The 22,141-nt window shown below is 42.1% G+C and overlaps 1 protein-coding gene and 1 pseudogene across 4 annotated transcripts in view; one reads left to right on the forward strand and one right to left on the reverse strand.

Moving 5' to 3' along the window:
• Positions 1–8,109: 8,109 nt before the first annotated feature.
• LOC110500322 (sodium/potassium/calcium exchanger 2) overlaps positions 8,110–22,141 on the forward strand; it is a 187,759-nt gene continuing 173,727 nt past the window's right edge. For 2 of the 4 annotated variants that reach the window (XM_021577626.3, XM_021577627.3), the window contains exon 1: positions 8,110–8,592. The gene's annotated coding sequence lies outside the window, so the exon portion shown is untranslated. The remainder of the gene's footprint in view (positions 8,593–22,141) is intronic. The other 2 variants (XM_090214347.1, XM_021577628.3) reach the window with 2 other exon arrangements.
• Positions 14,388–16,080, reverse strand: LOC149973039 (zinc finger BED domain-containing protein 4-like; annotated as a pseudogene).

A 22,141-nucleotide genomic window follows, 5' to 3' on the forward strand; every position in this document is an offset into this window, starting at 1 on the left:
TGGCTCATATAGCAAGGATCGCTACTCTTCCCAATCAAGGATCACTACTCTTGCTACTCTTCCCAATCCGAACGGGAAGGCATGTCCCCGTGCTATGACGTACCGCAATCCCACTTCATGGACACAATCCCTCTTCTGACACCAGTGTAGCAAACGACAGGGCAGGGAAGTGAATCCGGGTATCTGGCGTGAAAGGCCACACCGCGCCAATAGGGTTAACACACTTGGTGGGAATTGTAACGTGGCTCATATAGCGAGGATCGCTACAATACCCATTGATTCTTATATAATGTAACGGATCTCCTCCTCTTCGTCTGAGGAGGAGTAAGGATCGGAACAAAACGCAGCGTGGTAAGTGTCCATATTGATTCATTCAAAAATACAACTGAACACTGGAACAAAATAATAAATGTGAAATATACAAAACCGAAACAGTACCGTGTGGCCCAAACATTCACACGGAAACAAACACCCACGAAACCCAGGTGGAAAAAGGCTACCCAAGTATGATTCTCAATCAGAGACAACTAACGACACCTGCCTCTGATTGAGAACCATACTAGGCCGAACACAAACCCCAACATAGAAAAACAAACAGACTGCCCACCCCAACTCACGCCCTGACCATACTAAAACAAAGAATAAAATAACAGAACTATGGTCAGAACATGACATATACATAACAACTGTTGTATTCCATCAGAACTCCCAAAATAAGCTTGTTGTACTCCATTGTTTGTAAACCATGTACTGCTAAACAAACACTGTATAGCCTAAAATCATGAGCCAGGATTAAATACAAAATAAAAAAGCTTGTGTTCCAGCATTGTGGATGTTGCATTTGCACAGATGAGGATCTGTGAAACCCACTCAACCTGAAGTATACCCACTTGAACTGCCGAATAGCTAGCTTTTTGGTGACGCGACTAGTAAGACTTTTCAGGAAGGCAGTCTTGTGTTCGAGCTTCGGTATGAGCTGAATCAGGGGGAAGCAGTACTCACTGAACAGGCAGCATGACGTCCTTTACACATTCACGGTAAATGCGGATAAATTGGGAATTACCTTTAAAAATGGCATTGTCTGCTGTGCAGAGCACTGGCCAACAGATAGAATCCCGGCCAATGTTAAAACTATTTTGATTTCATGTCCTTGCATCCATAGTTCTGTCTATTTGAGAGTCCTTACATTATTCCAGCCCCATTCCTCAGCTGTTTACAAAAACAGTGGCAAGGTGTCTACTTTGTTGTTGTTTGAACTGCAGATTGCACCTTTGAGTAAAGTAGGGTCACCATGTTGAGAAGTTATACAATTCTTTGAAAACTGCACCTTTATGTCATTTCATTGGCCAGATTATCAAATGTAGGCATGACGTGCCAGCAATAAATGCTGCCACCACACATCCAAGTACAACTGATCAAATTATGAAAGACAAGCATTGTCATTTTGAATTCCGTAAAGTGAGTGAGGAAGAAGTGTTGTCTATCAACAATGACAAGCCACTGGGGTCTGACAAAATTACTGAGGATATTAGCGGACGATATTGCCACTCCTATTAGTCATATCTTCAATCTAAGACAACTAGAAAGTGTGTGCCCTCAGGCCTGGAGGGAAGCTAAAGTAATTTAGTAAATAGTAAAGCCCCTTTGCTGGCTCAAATAGCCGACCAATCAGCCTGTTACCAACTCTTAGTAAACTTTTGGAAAAAAATGTGTTTGACCAGATACAGTGCTAACAGACAGTTCAGCATGCTTATAGTGAAGGACATTCAACAAGCACGGCACTTACAAAAATGACTGATGATTGGCTGAGAGAAAGGTATGATAAAAAGACTGTGGGAGCTGTTTTGTTACACTTCAGTGCAGCTTTTGACATTATCAATCATAGTTTGCTGCTGGAAAAATGTATGTGTTATGGCTTTACACCACTTGCTATATTGTGGATAAAGAGTTAACTGTCTAACAGAACACAGAGGGTGTTCTTTAATGGAATCCTCTCCAACATAATCCAGGTAGAATCAGAAATTCCCAAGGGCAGCTGCCTAGACCCCTTACTTTTTTCAATCTTTACTAATGACATGCCACTGGCCTTGAGTAAAGCCAGTGTGTCTGTGTAAGCGCATGACTCAACACTATACACATCAGCTACTACAGCGAGTGAAATCACTAACCAGACACCTAGGTATTTGTAGATGTCCACATATTCTAAGTCAGAACCGTCCAGAGTAGTGATGTTGGACGGGCGGGCAGGTGCAGGCAGTGATCAGTTGAAGAGCATGCATTTAGTTTTACTTGTATTTAAGAGCAATTGGAGGCCACGGAAGGAGAGTTGTATGGCATTGAAGCTCGTCTGGAGGGCTGTTAACACAGTGTCCAAAGAAGGGCCAGAAGTATACAGAATGGTGTCATCTGCGTAGAGGTGGATCAGAGACTCACCCGCAGCAAGAGCGACATCAGTGATGTATACAGAGAAGAGAGTCGGTCCAACAATTGTTCCCTGTGTCACCCCCATAGAGACTGCCAGAGGCCCGGACAACAGGCCCTCCGATTTGACACACTGAACTCTATCTGAGAAGTAGTTGGTGAATCAGGCGAGGCAATCATTTGAGAAACCAAGGCTATTGAGTCTGCTTGCTGATGAGGATGTGGTGATTGACAGAGTCAATGAATACGGCTGCACAGTATTGTTTCTTATCGATGGCAGTTAAGATATCGTTTAGGACCTTGAGCGTGGCTGAGCTGCACCCATGACCAGCTCTGAAACCAGATTGCATAGCGGAGAAGGTATTGTGGGATTCAAAATGGTCGGTAATCTGTTTGTTGACTTGGCTTTCGAAGGCCTTAGAAAGGCAGGGTAGGATAGATACAGTGCCTTGCGAAAGTATTCGGCCCCCTTGAACTTTGCGACCTTTTGCCACATTTCAGGCTTCAAACATAAAGATATAAAACTGTATTTGTTTGTGAAGAATCAACAACAAGTGGGACACAATCATGAAGTGGAACGACATTTATTGGATATTTCAAACTTTTTTAACAAATCAAAAACTGAAAAATTGGGCGTGCAAAATTATTCAGCCCCCTTAAGTTAATACTTTGTAGCGCCACCTTTTGCTGCGATTACAGCTGTAAGTCGCTTGGAGTATGTCTCTATCAGTTTTGCACATCGAGAGACTGAAATTTTTTCCCATTCCTCCTTGCAAAACATCTCGAGCTCAGTGAGGTTGGATGGAGAGCATTTGTGAACAGCAGTTTTCAGTTCTTTCCACAGATTCTCGATTGGATTCAGGTCTGGACTTTGACTTGGCCATTCTAACACCTGGATATGTTTATTTTTGAACCATTCCATTGTAGATTTTGCTTTATGTTTTGGATCATTGTCTTGTTGGAAGACAAATCTCCGTCCCAGTCTCAGGTCTTTTGCAGACTCCATCAGGTTTTCTTCCAGAATGGTCCTGTATTTGGCTCCATCCATCTTCCCATCAATTTTAACCATCTTCCCTGTCCCTGCTGAAGAAAAGCAGGCCCAAACCATGATGCTGCCACCACCATGTTTGACAGTGGGGATGGTGTGTTCAGCTGTGTTGCTTTCACGCCGAACATAACGTTTTGCATTGTTGCCAAAAAGTTCAATTTTGGTTTCATCTGACCAGAGCACCTTCTTCCACATGTTTGGTGTGTCTCCCAGGTGGCTTGTGGCAAACTTTAAACGACACTTTTTATGGATATCTTTAAGAAATGGCTTTCTTCTTGCCACTCTTCCATAAAGGCCAGATTTGTGCAATATACGACTGATTGTTGTCCTATGGACAGAGTCTCCCACCTCAGCTGTAGATCTCTGCAGTTCATCCAGAGTGATCATGGGCCTCTTGGCTGCAACTCTGATCAGTCTTCTCCTTGTATGAGCTGAAAGTTTAGAGGGACGGCCAGGTCTTGGGAGATTTGCAGTGGTCTGATACTCCTTCCATTTCAATATTATCGCTTGCACAGTGCTCCTTGGGATGTTTAAAGCTTTAGAAATCTTTTTGTATCCAAATCCGGCTTTAAACTTCTTCACAACAGTATCTCGGACCTGCCTGGTGTGTTCCTTGTTCTTCATGATGCTCTCTGCGCTTTTAACGGACCTCTGAGACTATCACAGTGCAGGTGCATTTATACAGAGACTTGATTACACACAGGTGGATTGTATTTATCATCATTAGTCATTTAGGTCAACATTGGATCATTCAGAGATCCTCACTGAACTTCTGGAGAGAGTTTGCTGCACTGAAAGTAAAGGGGCTGAATAATTTTGCACGGCCAATTTTTCAGTTTTTGATTTGTTAAAAAAGTTTGAAATATCCAATAAATGTTGTTCCACTTCATGATTGTGTCCCACTTGTTGTTGATTTTTCACAAACAAATACAGTTTTATATCTTTATGTTTGAAGCCTGAAATGTGGCAAAAGGTCGCAAAGTTCAAGGGGGCCGAATACTTTCGCAAGGCACTGTATAGGTCTGTAGCAGTTTGGGTCAAGAGTGTCACCCCCTTTGAAGAGGGGGATGACCGCAGCTGCTTTCCAATCTTTGGGAATCTCAGACGACACGAAAGAGAGCTTGAACAGGCTAGTAATAGGGGTTGCAACAATTTCGGCAGATCATACAAGAAAGAAAGGGTCCAGATTGTCTAGCCCGGCTGATTTGAAGGGGTCCAGATTTTGCTGCTCTTTCAGAACATCAGCTGACTAGATTTGGGAGAACGAGAAATGGGGAAGGCTTGGGCGAGTTGCTGTGGGTGGTGTAGATTTATCGGTGGTGACAGTGTTTCCTATCCTCAGTGCAGTGGGCAGCTGGGAGGATGTGTTCTTATTCTCCATGAACTTTACAGTGTCCCAGAACTTTTTGAGTTTGTGTTGCAGGAAGCAAATTTCTGCCTGAAAAAGCTAGCCTTGGCTTTTCTAACTGCCTGTGTATATTGGTTTCTAGCTTCCCTGAAAAGTTGCATATCACGTGGGCTGTTCGATGCTAATGTAGAACGCCATAGGATGTTTTTGTGTTGGTTATTAAGGGCAGTCAGGTCTGGAGAGAACCAAGGGACATATCTGTTCCTGGTTCTACATTTCTTGAATGGGGCATGCTTATTTAAGATTGTGAGGAAGGCATTTAAAAAAAATAACCAGGCATTCTCTACTGACGGGATGAGATCAATATCCTTCCAGGATACCCCGTCCAGGTCGATTAGAAAGGCCTGCTCGCTGAAGTGTTTCAGGGATCGTTTGACAGTGATGAGTGGAGGTTGTTTGACCGCTGACCCATTACTGATGCAGGCAATGAGGCAGTGATCGCTGAGATCTTGGTTGAAAACAACAGAGGTGTATTTGGAGGGCAGGTTTGTATTTATAATATAATGATTTGTATATAATCATTGTAATATAATATATATAATATAATATATAATATAATGATTATAATGATTTGTATTTGGGACAAATCATTCACTAAACCCTAAATCTCAACTACATTTTGTCATAAATAATGTGGAAATTGAGCAAGTTGAGGTGACTGAACTGCTTGGACTAACCCTGGATTGTAATCTATCATGGTGAAAACATGTTGATACAACAGTAGCTAAGATGGGAGAAGTCGGTCCATAATAAAGTGCTGCTCTGCCTTTTTAACAACACAATCAACAAGGCAGAACCAACAGGCTTTAGTTTTGTCACACCTGGACTACTGTTTAGTCGTGTGGTCAGGTGGCACAAAGAGGGACCTCGGAAAATGACAATTGGCTCTGAACAGGGCAGCACAGCTGGCACTTAAGTGGACACGGAGAACTAACATTAATAATATGCATATAAATCTCTCATGGCTCAAAGTGGAGGAGAGATTGACTTCACCACTACTTGTTTTTGTAAGAAGTGTTGACATGCTGAATGCACCGAGGTGTCTATTTAAACTACTAGCACACAGCTCGGACACACATGCATACCCCACAAGACATGCCACCAAAGGTCTCTTCATGATCCCAAGTCAAGAACAGACTATAGAAGGCGTACAGTACTACATAGAGACATGGAATTCTATTCCACATCAGGTAACTGATGCAAGCAGTAGAATCATATATATTTTTTAAAACAGATAAAATTATCCTTATTGAACAGACTGTAAAATAGACACACATACACACAGACACGCACTCATGATAAGACACGCATATAGTAAATATGTGATACTGGAGTAGTGGCCTGAGGGAACACACTAAATGTATTGGGTATATAGTTATGAAATGTAATGTCATGTAATATTTTAAATTGTATATAACTGCCTTAATGTTGCTTGACCCCAGGAATAGTAGCTGCTGCCTTGGCAGTAGCTAATGGGGATCCTTAATTAATAAATACAAATACAAACATTTAAATGTGCTTCCTGTAGTGGAATATTCCGTGATCGTATCTATTTTTGCATTTAAGCCTCTGTTTTGGATTTTTCGTCAGACTCAATCTCTCCTAGTATCAGGAGTATGGGCATGGAACAGTCATGTCACCATTTTGACCTGATCAAATGAAGTCCAATACTCTTGTTAGTCATACTGTTGAATTATAGTTTGGTAACACCTCCTACGAGTACCCTGTTTATAATGTATTGTCATAATTGTCATTAATTGTCATAATGCCTTATGCTACATATAATGTAATGCATAACATAACTGTAATGTTATAGCTGCTCGTAAACATGTACAATCATTATTATCATTATACAGTAGATGATGAACAATCTTTTGATCTATTTGTTAATTTTCTTACTTTTTAACTACATTTTTGGGAAGGGCTCGTAAGCATTATTACGGTAAAGTTTACACTTGTTGTATTCAGCACATATGACAAATACAATTCGATTTGATTTAGAATTGAGCTTCATAGAACATTTTACTGAAGTGTTCTTTAATTTGCATTCTCTTTATGAAAGGCGTTTTTTTGTTAATGTGAAAAGAGTTGTGTATTTAGTAGGCTATGCATGAACAAAAATAAAATAACAAGCCACTATGGAAGTGCACAATATGTTGTTTGGAATAGTAGACAAGAGTTTAAGGCTTTGAGGGGAGAAAGCAAGCCGTCCATCTCAATTTGTAGGTCTGAGCTTCTTACACCGTGGGTGGGTCAATCGGTGTGAATTGTCCATGAACGCATCTGTCTTTCAATGGTAAGTGGATATTGATAACAGGAATGCAGACAAGTTACTGTCTGTCTCTGTGCCCATTTTGGGTTAATTGCAGGTGGGAAGGGAGGGTAATCAATTAGGTCAGTGAATCGTGATATATTATCTACCACGAGGGCATTAGTGTCACACATACCTTGTCATGCTGTGCAGAGATTGCTGTCTTATCTAACACGGCTTGTTTGGAATGTCTGCTAATGCTAAATCCTGCTGGGGGGTTTGATGTAAGAGGAACTGAAAGTAAACATGAGAAGCAGGTTTGTAGAGATGGATGTAACGTCTACTGAGGGCTGAGCAACAGACAGATCCTACAACACCAAATCCCACACACTGTTTGACCTTGAAGTCATGACTGCAGTGCATTCCTTTATGGATCTCATGTCCCAAAATCCTGATGTTTCAACCTAGTTTCAGATTAATAATATCCAGATTACCCAATGTGGTAGGCTATACCACATCAATTGATGTAATTTCAAAACACTTCAACTCATTGATGACTCACAAATTCAAAACCATCTGTGCCCATATCCACAAAGTGTTGATTTAGGATCAAGTCCCCCGTCTTATTCATTATAATAAAAGGAAAAACAGATCATAGCTCTTACTCTGCTTTGTGAATAAGGCTCTGCTTTAGCTCCATTGGTGACTACCCTTCATTGCCTATACAAAAAAGATTGCAGTTTGAAACTGCAGTAAAAGTGAACTGCAGTCAATTGGGATATTTTGGGATATTTTGGAAGCATTAATTGCAGAATAACTACTGCACTCTAACTGCAGTTACACTGCAAAATTACTGCAGTAAAAATAGTTAAATTTGGACGCAGTATTTGCAGCATACAGCAGTTATACTGCACTAACTGCAGTAGTACTGCACTCTGACTGCAATTTTTTTTCGTAAGGGTGACCTTCATATGAAGGATCACGTGCAGACCACTAAGTAACATCATTGCACGTTATTTCAAACAAATCCATCCATCTATGTCAGCCCTATCTGTGTAGTTGAAATGGTGCCATTGCTGTAACCACGGCAACTCCATCCAAGTCTAGTATTTCCGTGGTATATGGTATCATTTGACGGTTTACACTGTACGTAGTCTACCAGACAAATGGTTTGTCCGTCTGATATTGTAGGCTATAGCCTCCGTATTCACGTGGTTAGACCGACCCTACATTGGGTTACAGTCTCTTCTCTTACATTAGCAAGGTACTTTCGGATTTCTCTGTGATATGGGAGGGATGATGCTGAGGTGAGCGCAGCTTGCAACCAGTTTGTCAGAGCTCCGCATCAATCGTCGGATAGGATAGTAACATCACATTTGCTCAATGAGAGCATAAGGACACGAGAGAGGATACTGAATTTCGACCTGGTGCGATAACATTCCGTTCTATGTACCTCTATATAAGGTAAGACATTCATAATGACTCACACATTTGTCAATGTTAAGCGTTTACGCATACATTTTACACAGACAATGTTAACGAACAGCCTAATAATTACGCAGCTTTGGAGCACTATTGTTAACCGGCAGGGCGATTTTATTGAAGGACAGAGGCGCACGTTACAACAGCTGTTTGCTGGTCCTAGTATAAATGATGAGATAAAATGCTGATATTTCATTGCACGATGCAGGCTATAGGCGTACGCAAGACAAGGCCAGTATGTTTGCGTTTAGGCTATTTAATTTAAACGCAAATAGCCTAACGTTACTGACTGACTTAAACGTACATTTCCAGCAATGTTTGTTATTTAGTTGTAAAAATAAAGATTCTGCCGCAAGTAGTCTGTTGGTTAACTACGTTTGCGTCACGAAAAAAAATCGACGCAACAAAAAATGTAACATTCTGACAATAATTTATCTAGAAAATGATCGTCTCAACGCGCATATTATCCATGATGCTCTGCAGCACAAATATGGAGGTACTAATGGTACAACCCTAGTACAAAACAAACAAGTCTAAGCATCTAGGTGCCAGCCTCTTTCTCATATGGTAATGCGGTCAACCTGACTTAACAACCTCCTTGGACTGTGGCGTTGACGCAGGTGTAGGCATGTGAGTAGCCTGTGTCGCAGTCTTGTTGTGTACTTTTGTGGGTGTGGCTGAGTAAGTGTCCTGAGAATGTGACTGTGATCTCCTAGGCGAGGACTGCTGAGTCAGGGTGTCACTTAATAACAGTTCTGGACTACTCATGACTGGTGGTTCTGCTGATGTTGCTTTACTCAACAGTAACTGATATGTGTGCCTTTGACAGATGATGTCCTCTGCAGTCTGGACAGTGTAGGACACAGGACCAGTCGACCAAAGCAGGAACCCACTTTGGTTCTTTGAGGCAGTTCCTAGCTAAGACAGTTTCTCCAGCTCTGTCCTTTGCTCTGTCCTTTTCGTTCTGAGGTTGGAGTAGGTCGAAGCTTGTGCGTAGCTCTCGCTTCATGAGTCGCGATACAGGTGAAGCCTTGGTGGTTGCGTGAGGTGTGTTCCTGTAGGATAGCAGGAAGCTGTTCAAGCATTGGTGCAGTCTCCTTTGACCATGAGACGCTTTCAAGGCATGTTTCATCGTCTGTACGAACCTTTTTGCCAGCCCTTTGGTAGATGAATGATACGTCGCGGACCTGTTGTTTTGTATGCCATTCACATGTAGGAACATGGCCATTTCTTGGGACACTAGCTGCATTCTGTTGTTGCTAATGAGTGGTGATCCGAACCGACTAAACACTTCCCCAAGCTTCTTGATGTTATTCTCAGCAGTAGTAGACCTCATGATGGCAACCGTTTGCCATGAGGTTGCACGACCATGAGAAACATTCTGTCTTCGAATGGAACTGTGAAGTCGGTGTATGCGTTGCCATGCCTCCCCCGGCCAACCCCACGCATAAAAAGGTGCAAGTTGAGGTATGTTGTGACCCTTCTGACATGAGGAACATGTTTTAGCTTTCTCCTCAATGCTTCCATCCAGACTTACCATTAGGCAGGAGGGGCAATTGCTTTAGGCCTCACATCATCAAGAGGCCTCGTGAGCTGGGCATAGTTTAAAAAAATAATAATAGTGGTAATCTTTTTTTTATGAGGCCCCCCCTGCTCCACTCGAGGGGGGTTTTGCCTGGCCACTGTGCCCAGGTTAATGAGGCCGCATTGTTGACAAAAAAAGGCCCCCCCAAAAGTTTATGAATCCATTCAGCCAAATTCATAATAGATCAATAATTTATTTCCATGCATATTTCATATCAATATTAATATAATCCAAGTTTTAATAGTCAGGCTTGGGTTGGTTACTTTCTAAATGTAATCCGTTAGAGTTACCTGTCCAAAATTGTAATTACCAACATAACTTTTAGGTTACCCAAACTCAGTAACGTAATATGATTACTTTCCCCTTAAGAGGTGCAGGTTAGTAGCTGGCACAGCCACAAAGTCATAAAATCTGCTTTTAAACCTAACCTTAACCCGAACCTTAACCATACTGCTAACCCTAAACAGATGGCCCATCTAACCGAAATCGCTCAGATCCAATTCCAATTAATTTAATACCCTTGATCTTCAAGAATAGGACTTGGAAATATCGAATAGCCAACCTGTTTTATCTGAGCATAACCCCAAAACTAAGGACTAATTAGCCGACTCTGTTGTTTATGATTTTGTTGTCTCGGAGGACTGATTAGGTTCATTGCTTCGAGTGGGGGAAAAAATACTGCTCTTGGAATGGCATGCTTTGAGCACTACCGAAAAGTGCTAATTGCATAAGAAAAATGTATTCCAAATGCTGCATTTGCTATAGGCCTGTTGTTTACATTTTTGTTTGTGACACTTTGATATCTCAATAATCTGCAGCTGTTAGTCTATCAAAGTGCAAGTTGGAGTTTGAGCATCTGTCCGTTAGGTCTATGGATTTTTTTTAATAAGCACAAATTAGATTAAGCAATAAAATCATACAGTATGGAGCGCAATACTATGAGGGAGAAGGGAGAAGGGAGAGACTCAGAAGGGAGGAACTCAGACTCTTATTCCATAGGCTGGGATACGCACTATATGCGGCTGCTGCTAGAGCTAATTTTTCACTGGCTGTCCACTGGGGGGCGTAATCATTATTCTGATTCTGTTGCAAAACATTTCTTAAACCGACCGAAACGGGAAGGGACCTACCTGAATTTGTCCAATAGAAACTCTCCTTTTGCTCTGTTAGCTTCCGTTTGGTTCGTAAACAGTAAAAGTTTTCCCGTCATGAATACAACCCTGGTAGCAAAAACAATGATTGACAAGCAGTTTAAACTTCTTCAATTCAACCATTATTGGGTTAACAAATTAACATCCATCCACAACATCCACAATCTGTAAGGTGCAAATAGTTAAATGAGAGAGCAGGAGTGTGATTCACGTCAATGTGGCCTAGTTATCAATAATAAGTGATACCCATATCGCCGGTAGGCTACACCACTGCTGTCGTCCTTACCTCCAAGCATTTATTCCAGTTGGATAATCTTTGGATGCTAACAGCAGTTGCACAATTGGAAGACCTTCCGAAAGTATTCACACCCCTTGACTTTTTCCACATTTTGTTCTGTTACAGCTTGAAAAAAAATATATTAAATTGAGTTGTTTTGTCACGGCCTACACACAATACCCCATAATGTCAAAGTGGAATTATGCTTTTACAAATGAATAAAAAATGCGTAACAAGTCACATAATATGTTTCATGGACTCTCACTCTGTGTGCAATAATAGTGTTTAACATGATTTTTGAATGACTACCTCATCTCTGTACCCCACACATACAATTATCTGTAAGGTCCCTCAGTCAAGCAGTGAATTTCAAACACAGATTCAACCACAAAGACCAGGAAGGTTTTCCAATGCCTAGCAAAGAAAGGCACCTATTGGTACTGTAGATGGGTAAAAAAATAAAAAAAAAATAAAATAAAATAAAAAAGCTTAGTGGTGGCTATATCATGTTATGGGTATGCTTGTAATCGTTAAGGACTGGAGAGTTTTTCCAGGAGAAAAAAAGTATTGAATGGTGCTAAGCACAGGCAAAATCCTAGAGAAAAACCTGGTTTAGCCTGCTTTCCACCAGACACTGGGAGAGGAATTCACCTTTCAGCAGGGCAATAACCAAAAACACACTGGAGTTGCTTACCGTGAAGACCGTGAATGTTCCTGAGGGTCCGAGTTACAGTTTTGTTTTAAATCCATTTGAAAATCTATGGCAAGACCTGGAAATGGTTGTCTAGCAATGATCAACAACCAATTTGACAGAGCTTGAAGAATTTTGAAAATAATAATGGGAAGATGTTTCACAATTCAGCTGTGGAAAGCTTAGAGACTTACCCAGAAAGACTCACAGCTGTAATCGCTGCGAAAGGTGCTTCTATAAACTATTGACTCAGGAGTGTGAAAACTTTTGTAAATTAGATATTTCTGTAATGTTCAAGAAATGTGTTGAAATTTCTAATAACATGTTTTCAATTTGTCATTCTAGGGTATTGTGTATAGATGGTTGAGAAAAAACAAATTTTTAATCCATTTTGAATTCAGGCTGTAACACAACGAAATGTGGAGAGGGTATGAATACTTTCTGAAGGCACTGTAGCTTGGACTGTAGCCTACAAAAGCCAATTCCTGCTCTTTTCTTGCGATCCATCAAACACATTTGGCATGTCATCATAGTGGTCTCTGAAGTAGATAAAGGGCCTCATTGCTAAAATACCTAAGTAGCCCTTTAAACTTGCTCCTTTTTTCAATGTTAATTTGAATATCATTGAGAAAACAGAAAGGTCTCCAAAAACATATTTTCTGAATTGTTAAGTAATCCTACAAGTAATCGTTTAGTTTTTAAAACGTTTCTGTAATCTGATTACACTATTTTTGCTGGTGATGTAAAACAGGTTACAGTTTGTTTGTAATCTGTTCCATGTAACGGATTACATGTAATCCTCAATGAGGCCCTTTACATGTAATCTGTTACTCTCCAACCTTGATAATAGTAGAAACAAGTGTCATTAATCACCCATGGACTGGTTCATAATAATGAACTATTCCAGATCCAGATGCAATGAGGTTCTTTTAAGATGTAATTTGTCTGTTAAAATTCAGTAAATTAATGCATTTCTTTAGTAAAAAGACAGGTGCTGCTGATAATACTGCCAGCGTCGTCAAGACAGAATCAGAGGACATGTATGTGTAGCTCATGTATCTGATGCTGTCTGGCCAGAAAGACTGGCCTCTGCCTGGGCCTCCAAATCACCAAGTCCACCCCTGGCCACCAGAAGTAGCTTTGTGTGATTTCCATCATGTGAACCATTCCATAATGACTTGAGTGTAGCTGTTGCAAAAGGGGTTTCCTCACCGAAGGCGGAATGATAACTCTCCTCCCCCACAGAAGACAACCGGACTGTACTGACAGCTCAGTTCTCCTGGAAAGGTAAAGTTTCAGTTCCGTGGCATCCCTTGCAGCTCTGCCTTTGATGATAAGTCGTTTCTGGTGTTTCTGCGCACTTGTGTTGAAGTGACTGGTGCATTTTCCACTTCTCTGAAGTAGAAAATGTCTACTTGGCGTGACTGTTGCAATATAGTTCTGACTTGCAGTTCTTGATATCGTAGGTGTGTACTGACAACAACAAAACCCATCTTTGCATTCTGCTTACAGTAAGTGATGTAATCCCTGTATACGGTCCAAAGATGCACGCCAGTGGACGATGATCTGTAAGAAGGGTGAACTTCCTCCCGTACAGACACTGGTGAAACTTACGCACTCCAAAAACGATGCCTAGGGCTTCCCGTTCTATTTGTGCATTGTTATTTGTTCAATGTTCTCGATGCGAAAGCGATCGGCTTCTCTTCATCTGAAGGCATGATATGGTAATGACTAGGGATGGGTATCGTTAAGATTTTAATGGTACAGTGCCTTGTGAAAGTATTCGGCCCCCTTGAACTTTGCGACCTTTTGCCACATTTCAGGCTTCAAACATAAAGATATAAAACTGTATTTTTTTGTGAAGAATCAACAACAAGTGGGACGCAATCATGAAGTGGAACGACATTTATTGGATATTTCAAACTTTTTTAACAAATCAAAAACTGAAAAATTGGGCGTGCAAAATTATTCTTTTTTAAAAAATTATTTTTCCTGCAAATGAAAGTACAGTGGTATACATGTAGAGCAAAACGTGTGGGGTATGCAGGTAGGCTGCAAAAGGACTAACAGTCCTTAGTAGTTCTTCTGGAGAAAGATCAACATATTTGCCTTCTCTGGCAGAAGTCGGGACGTCTCCTGACTTATTCTGTTCCCTGCAGTCGAAAATACCCTCTCGCTAGGGGTGGAGGAGGCTCGAGCACAGAGGTAGATTGTTACAATGTTTGTGAGGAGGGACAGAGTAGCTCTCTTCTCCCACCGTCACAGGATCTTCAGCCATGGGGATGGGAGGCAGGCCTTTGTAGAGCTCGACCTCTAGGTCAACACGCTCGCTGAGGGTGCAAGGTGTCCTGTTGGATCGTCAACCTCAACTCCCTGTTCTCCTCTGAGAACAGCTCCTCCAAGGCACTCCTTGTTTTGTACAACAGAGGGACTGGACTGTCTCCTCCATTTCCTTTCCTTCAGATTGCTCCTGGTGTTGCTCCTGTCACATTGGCCTCAACAGTTGCCTTCTTTAGCCTGTCCCAGGTGGTGTCACTCACCCTTTAATTCTGGGGTCCATTGCTGTGGCCTCATGCAGGAAGGCTTGAATGTCCTCATCCTGATAGCACTCGGAGAGATTCTCCCACACCTTCACTTTGATGGTTGCCACAAACGTTATGACTTCATGCTTCACAGTGAAGTGCTCTTCCAGTTTTTGGATGATGGGTATGATCTGTCGACAGGTGGCATTCTTTTCACATGGCACACACAGTGTGGATGTATAGAGGATTGTCAAACTCCTCAGCCTTATGGAAGGTTGTCCTTGGTCATTGCTTTTCGCAATTGTGGGTCCAAGGCTGCTGCTTGGATCGCTGGAAACTGATCCATGAATCTCTCTATCATTAGATAGAGCGAGTTCCATCTGGTCTTGACATCAAGGATGAGTAAGTGTTGCGGAAGGCCTGAAACGACAACAAAAAACAACATGCATTTAATTACAGCACACTTGAATATTGAATTAAATTGTTACATTTGGGAATTTCAAAATAATACTTTAATAGATTGAACTGGCTTCTTACCAAGGAGCTGCTGCTTTTCCTTCAAGACTGTTTAGAACATTGAGGATCTCTTGAATTACACGGCCACTGCTCTGATTCGGGCTGCCCATTTATCAATTGAAGTAATATTGTCGATTTTCTTCACTGCCAGATTCAATGTGTGTGCAAAGCATCCTATTTTGATGGCAACATCCATATTGCCAGCATTATCAACAGTCACAGCTACAATCTTGCTCTGGCACTACTTCGCCAGTTTGCGATTTGTACACTGCCCTGGCTTGTGTAGTGCACCGTGACAGTGAGATAGTGGTCCTGACAGAGGCTGGTCCACCCGTCTGATGTGATGGCCAGCTTTGGCACATCCTTCAGCTCAGTGATCACATTGGCCTTTTCTACACCATACCAGGTAGGAATTATTGTGTCACTGAGGTAATTCCTGGAGGGAGGGGTATATTTGGGGTTGAGTGCCTTGCTTATCTCCCTACAGTAAAAAAAAAGATAATTCAACACATGAAAACAATCATTATTGTGTTGTTGTGTATTGTGGAGTGATGGGACTAACATATAAACCTTTTATACGACTATATCCTAAAAATGAATACAACTCAATATATACTGACATACTGTTACCTAAAGCCCTTGGACTCTACTGTTGCAAATGGGTGTAGGCCTTTCACTATGAACTTGGTTAAGGCTAGGTGGCACTCATTCACCCTCTCCTCAGTCATCCTCCCACTAGCTGCCAGTGTGAAGGGGCTTTTGGCTTGGACCAGCGCAATTAAAGGGAGGAGTGGGTTGCTTCATTGTGGCTGCAACATTAACAAAAAAGTGACAAAGTCTTTAAATGGGTGATTGAATTTATGAACGCACCCATAGCTGGCTAATGGTTACTTTTGATCATGAACCCATGTTCGCATAATTTAGTTAACTCTGTGTGTGGGCTCTAGGCTGCTAGCATACATACCTAACGTAGATTGGGCAACGAGTGATGAACTAGGAGCTAGGCAGTCAAAAATTGTGCATTTCTCTGCCTGTACATGATGCACCTTTGATAGATGTTTGGACAGATTACAAGCAAATGTCTTGTTGCACTTGTGGCAACGAGCATTGTCCGCATCGACTCTGAAGTGTTACACACTTTTGAACGTTTAGTTCTCTCTCTCTCTACCATCGTCGCTAATTAAGAGCAGGCTCTTTTGTGTGTGTGTGTGTGTGTGTGTGTGTGTGTGTGTGTGTGTGTGTGTGTGTGTGTGTGTGTGTGTGTGTGTGTGTGTGTGTGTGTGTGTGTGTGTGTGTGTGTGTGCTGTAGCGTGTGAGAGACACAGGCTCCACGCGAGAGAGATCTCTCTTCTGGATTGGGAATAGCGAAAATGCATCATAGACTAATGTTTTCATCCTATTGCAAATTAGAAACAGTTGGTGAGACAAAATGTGCAAGATAATGTTTATGTAGCAATAATAAATAGGAAATGTATTTTCTTAATTTCTCCAGTACCGAAAGCAGAACCGATAACGTGGGAGCTTATCGATACTACGGTCTTTCATAATTTAGCCCCGGGGCCTGTTTAATACCGGGTTTCGGGACCCATCCATAGTAATGACTGCTCCCACACCATAGGGACTAGGATCACAAGCTAGTTGTATTGGCAATGACCGATCAAAGTGTTTTAAGTGCCTCATTTCAGGAATGTTTGCTTGGTTTTCACGAATACTTCCTAGCATTGTTCTGTCCATTTCCATGTTTTGTCCTAACAAAGCAACTGATGCATACTACATATAAAGTGTACATAGTAATTCAGTAACCCCAGGAAAGAACACAGTTGACTGACTTTCTGAGGAGCAGGGGCGTCCAAGATGGCCTTGACCTTAGACAGAGCCTTGTGAAGGCCCATAGCATCGACAACTTGTCCAAGGTATTCAACTAGGGATGTGACAAATGGACAAATTTTCTTAACGTTTAAACACCAATTTTTTTAAAATCGGTTTTCCGTTAAAAAGATAATACAAATTCATACAATTCTACGTGAATTCACAATAGAGCTGCGATGCTGCCAGCAATGATTTGGGTTTCACGCACGGTTTGGGTCCCTTTCAGATCGTTAATCATTGCACATGTACTACCATTATTGTACCTCAATTCCACCTCTCAAAGTTTTAATTTCCTTATCATTTAACTTATCAACCTATTGCCATACAGGACTTTGCTGCTGTCGCTTGCCTTTCTCTGACATTTCTCCAACTGTTAGCGACAATGCCGAAAATCATTTATTCCTTGATTTCTTGCATATCAACTCCCGGTGTCAACTCACATTTCGTGTCAAGATTCAATTCCGCTTGTTATCGACTCTTAAGATTAAGTGTTTTTGGAATGGAGGAGACTGATTAGTTTCCATACTTCCAAGAACACAAACACTTGCATCTTTCATAGCGAGCTAGCGAGTGACAGAGAGAGAGGGGAGGGGCACAGTATAGGCAGGTTGGCCACCAGGCAGACAGTCAGAACCGTGCACTCGGCCTATCTATTGCTATGGAATGCTGTATCTTACAATTTCTTGGCTTGTCTCACAACTTCAGTAAAAGCAGGGCCTATCATCAATAAATAGGCTACGATATTCTACACGCAACAGACCGAATAATGAACACACACTGGCAAAGAGAGAGAGCAGGGTTGCAATCATTAGTCCAAACAGTTTGCAACTAAAACAAGAGTTTCTATAAGACAAATTCTTGTAGATCCCTCCCAGTTTTGTTATGTTTGCTTCTGTTCCTAAACTTTTTACAATGGAATTGGTGTAATGAATACGCCACAGGTGAGCCAGCGCGAGGGAGAGAGAGGATGTTGTAGGCAGAAATAACCATGGTGCGCATATGTTTTGGTAATCTGAACCTTGCAATGTCTCATCTTGCATGCCTCACAAATTCACCAAAGTAGCCTAAAGTTCGCCTGTTCCTGAAGTTCACCTCTCTGGTATTATTTAAATTATACAACTTTACCAGGTCGCAAAAGCCCATAGTATATATAGTTAGGCTATAACTCAGAAAATAATATGTTTTGTGATAACTGCACTGTGATTTTAATTTTGTTGGGTGAAGTTATAGATTTGTCTTCACGTTAAGGTTCCCAATGTCATTTAAACGTTTAAATGTTCACGCCCCTATATTCAACTGATGATTGGAAGAATGCACATTTGACCTTAAGAACTCGTCCTTCAATCTCTGTAAGGTTGCATCCAAGTTCTGAAGATGGTCCTCTTCATCATCTTTTCCAGTGACGAGGATGTCATCCAGGTAGCATTGCACTCCTGGCAATCCACTCAAGATCTGACTCATTGCCCTCTCGAACAGCGAGGATGCACTACCAAACGGTTGACGACAGTACCTGAAGATCCATTTGTGTGTCACGACGGTCAGCAGCTCTTTTTACTTTTCATACACAATCATCTGCGAGTAGGCTTTCCAGAAGTCAATTTGGCTCAACTTTGACCCTAAGCCTGCGAAAAGGTTGTCGATGTGTGGTAGCAGATACTGCTCAGCGGACAACACAGGGTTAACTGTGTGTGTTTCTGAATATGCATACTACCGTGCGCCACACTCTCATGCTCCAAGTGCATTCTTCGAGGACGTTCTTGTGAGGACGAGAGTGTGGAGAACGCATAAAACATTTCATTTGACAAGCACTCGCACTACCCCTACTGTATTACCTCACGCTGCATCTCCCCATTCACTGACCCTTCTTCCAGCCAGGACAATGCCTCAATAGAGATGAAACAAGAAAGCAAACATTATACTTTATTATCAGCAAGATAATCTCAGCCAAAAAATAAGTCCTCTCACTGTCTACTACGTTTATTTTCAGCAAACTTAACGTGTAAATATTTGTATGAACATAACAAGATTCAACAACTGAAACATAAACTGAACACGTTCCACAGACAGACATGAGACTAACAGAAATATAATAATGTGTCCCTGAACAAAGGGGGGGGGGGGGGGGTCAAAATCAAAAGTAACAGTCAGTATCTGGTGTGGTTACCAGCTGCATTAAGTATTTGCAGTGCAGCTCCCCCTCATGGACTGCACCAGATTTGCCAGTTCTTGCTGTGAGATGTTACCCCACTCTTCCACCAGGGCACCTGCAAGTTCCCGGACATTTCTGGGGGGAAAGGCACTAGCACTCACCCTCCGATCCAACAGGTCCCAGACGTGCTCAATGGGATTGAAATCCGGGCTCTTCGCTGGCCATGGCAGAACACTGACATTCCTGTCTTGCGGGAAATCATGCACAGCACAAGCAGTATTGCTGGTGGCATTGTCATGCTGGAGGTTCATTTCAGGATGAGCCTGCAGGAAGGGTACCACATGAGGGAGGAGGATGTCTTCCCTGTAATACACAGCATTTAGATTGCCTGCAATGACAACAAGCTCAGTCCGATGATGCTGTGACACACCGCCCCAGACCATGACAGACCCTCTACCTCCAAATCGATAACGCTCCAGAGTACAGGCCTCAGTGTAACTTCCTTTGACGATAAACGCGAATCCGACCATCACCCCCGGTGAGACAAATTCGCCAGTCCTGTCTCGTCCAGCGACGGTGGGTTTGTGCCCATAGGCGACATTGTTTCCAGTGATGTCTGGTGAGGACCTTTCTCACAACAGGCCTACAAGCCCTCAGGCCAGCCTCTCTCAGGCTATTGAGGACAGTCTGAGCACTGATGGAGGGATTGTGCGTTCCTGGTGTAACTCGGGCAATTGTTGTTGCCATCCTGTACCTGTCCCGCCGGTGTGCTGTTCGGATGTACCGATCCTGTGCAGGTGCTGGTACACGTGGTCTGCCACTGCGAGGACGATCGGCTATCCATCCTGTCTCCCTGCAGCACTGTCTTAGGTGTCTCACAGTACGGACATTGCAATTTATTTCCCTGGCCACATCTGCAATCCTCATGCCTCTTTACAGCATTCTAAGGCATGTTCATGCAGATGAGCAGGGACCCTGGGCATCTTTCTTTTAGTTTTTTTCAGAGTCAGTAGAAAGGCCTCTTCAGTGTCCTAAGTTTTCATAACTGTGACCTTAATTGCCTACCTTGGTAAGCTGTTAGTGTCTTAACGACCGTTCCACAGGTGCACATTCATTCATTCTTTATGGTTCATTGAACAAGCATGGGAAACAGTGTTTAACCCCTTTACAATGAAGGTCTGTCAAGCTATTTGGATTTTTACAACAGGGTCCTGAAAAAGGGACGTTTCTTTTTTTGCTGAGTTCCTATGTGAATCGTAAACTTGCTTGTTAACAAGCAAAAATTATCTAAAGCTAATGTTATGCAAGGTAGATGTCAATTCTTTGTGGGTGGCTAGCTAAGAGTTCTTCATGTTTAGCCAGTTAGCCCGATTGACTTACCCATTCACTGAACCGTTCTTATTCAAGCCAGCAAAATGGGTATTGTACAGTGGGTATTGTAGGCAGGTTACCATGCCAAAATTAACACAGCATGTACAGTTGAAGTCGGAGTTTACATACACCTTAGCCAAATACATTTAAACTCAGTTTTTCACAATTCCTGACATTTAATCCTAGTAACAATTCCCTGTCTTAGGTCAGTTAGGATCACCACTTTATTTTAAGAATGTGAAATGTCAGAATAATAGTAAGGGGAATGATTTATTTAAACTTTTATTGCTTTCATCACATTCCCATTGGGTCAGAAGTTTACCTAAACTCAATTAGTATTTGATAGCATTGCCTTTAAATTGTATAACTTGGGTCGAACATTTCGGGTAGCCTTCCACAAGCTTCCCACAATAAGTTGGGTGAATTTTGGCCCATTCCTCCAGACAGAGCTGGTGTAACTGAGTCAGGTTTGTAGGCCTCCTTGCTCGCACACACTGTTTCAGTTCTGCCCACAAATGTTCTATAGGCTTGAAGTCAGGGCTTTGTGATGGCCACTTCAATGCCTTGACTTTGTTGTCCTTAAGCCATTTTGCCACAACTTTGGAAGTATGCTTGGGGTCATTGTCCATTTGGAAGGCCCATTTGCGACCAAGCTTTAACTTCCTGACTGATATCTTGAGATGTTGCTTCAATATATCCATATAATTTTCTTCCCTCATTACGCCATCTATTTTATGAAGTGCACCAGTCCCTCCTACAGTAAAGCAACCCCACAACATGATGCTGCCACCCCGTGCTTCACGGTTGGGATGGTGTTCTTCGGCTTGCAAGCCTCCCCTTTTTCCTCCAAACATAACGATGGTCATTATGGCCAAACAGTTCTATATTTTGTTTCATCAGACCAGAGGACATTTCTCCAAAAAGTACCATCACCAGGCTTTTTTATTGCGGTTTTGGAGCAGTGGCTTCTTCCTTGCTGAGTGGCCTTTCAGATTATGTCTCTATAGGACTCGTTTTACTGTGGATATAGATACTTTTGTACCTGTTTCCTCCAGCATCTTCACAAGGTCCTTTGCTGTTGTTCTGGGATTGATGTGCACTTCTCTAGGAGACAGAACGCGTCTCCTTCCTGAGCGGTATGACGGCTGCGTGTTCCCATGGCATTTATACTTGCGTACTATTGTTTGTACAGATGAACGTGGTACCTTCAGGCGTTTGGAAATTGCTCCCAAGGATGAACCAGACTTGTGGAGGTCTACAATTCTTTTTTCTGAGGTCTTGGCTGATTTCTTTTGATTTTCCCATGATGTCAAGCAAAGAGGCAATGAGTTTGAAGGTAGGCCTTGAAATGCATGCACAGGTACACCTCCAATTGACTCGAATTATGTCAATTAGCCTAT

The sequence above is a fragment of the Oncorhynchus mykiss genome, chromosome 21 (assembly GCF_057628025.1).
Source record: "Oncorhynchus mykiss isolate SJ-2025 chromosome 21, ASM5762802v1, whole genome shotgun sequence".
Taxonomy (NCBI): domain Eukaryota; kingdom Metazoa; phylum Chordata; class Actinopteri; order Salmoniformes; family Salmonidae; genus Oncorhynchus; species Oncorhynchus mykiss.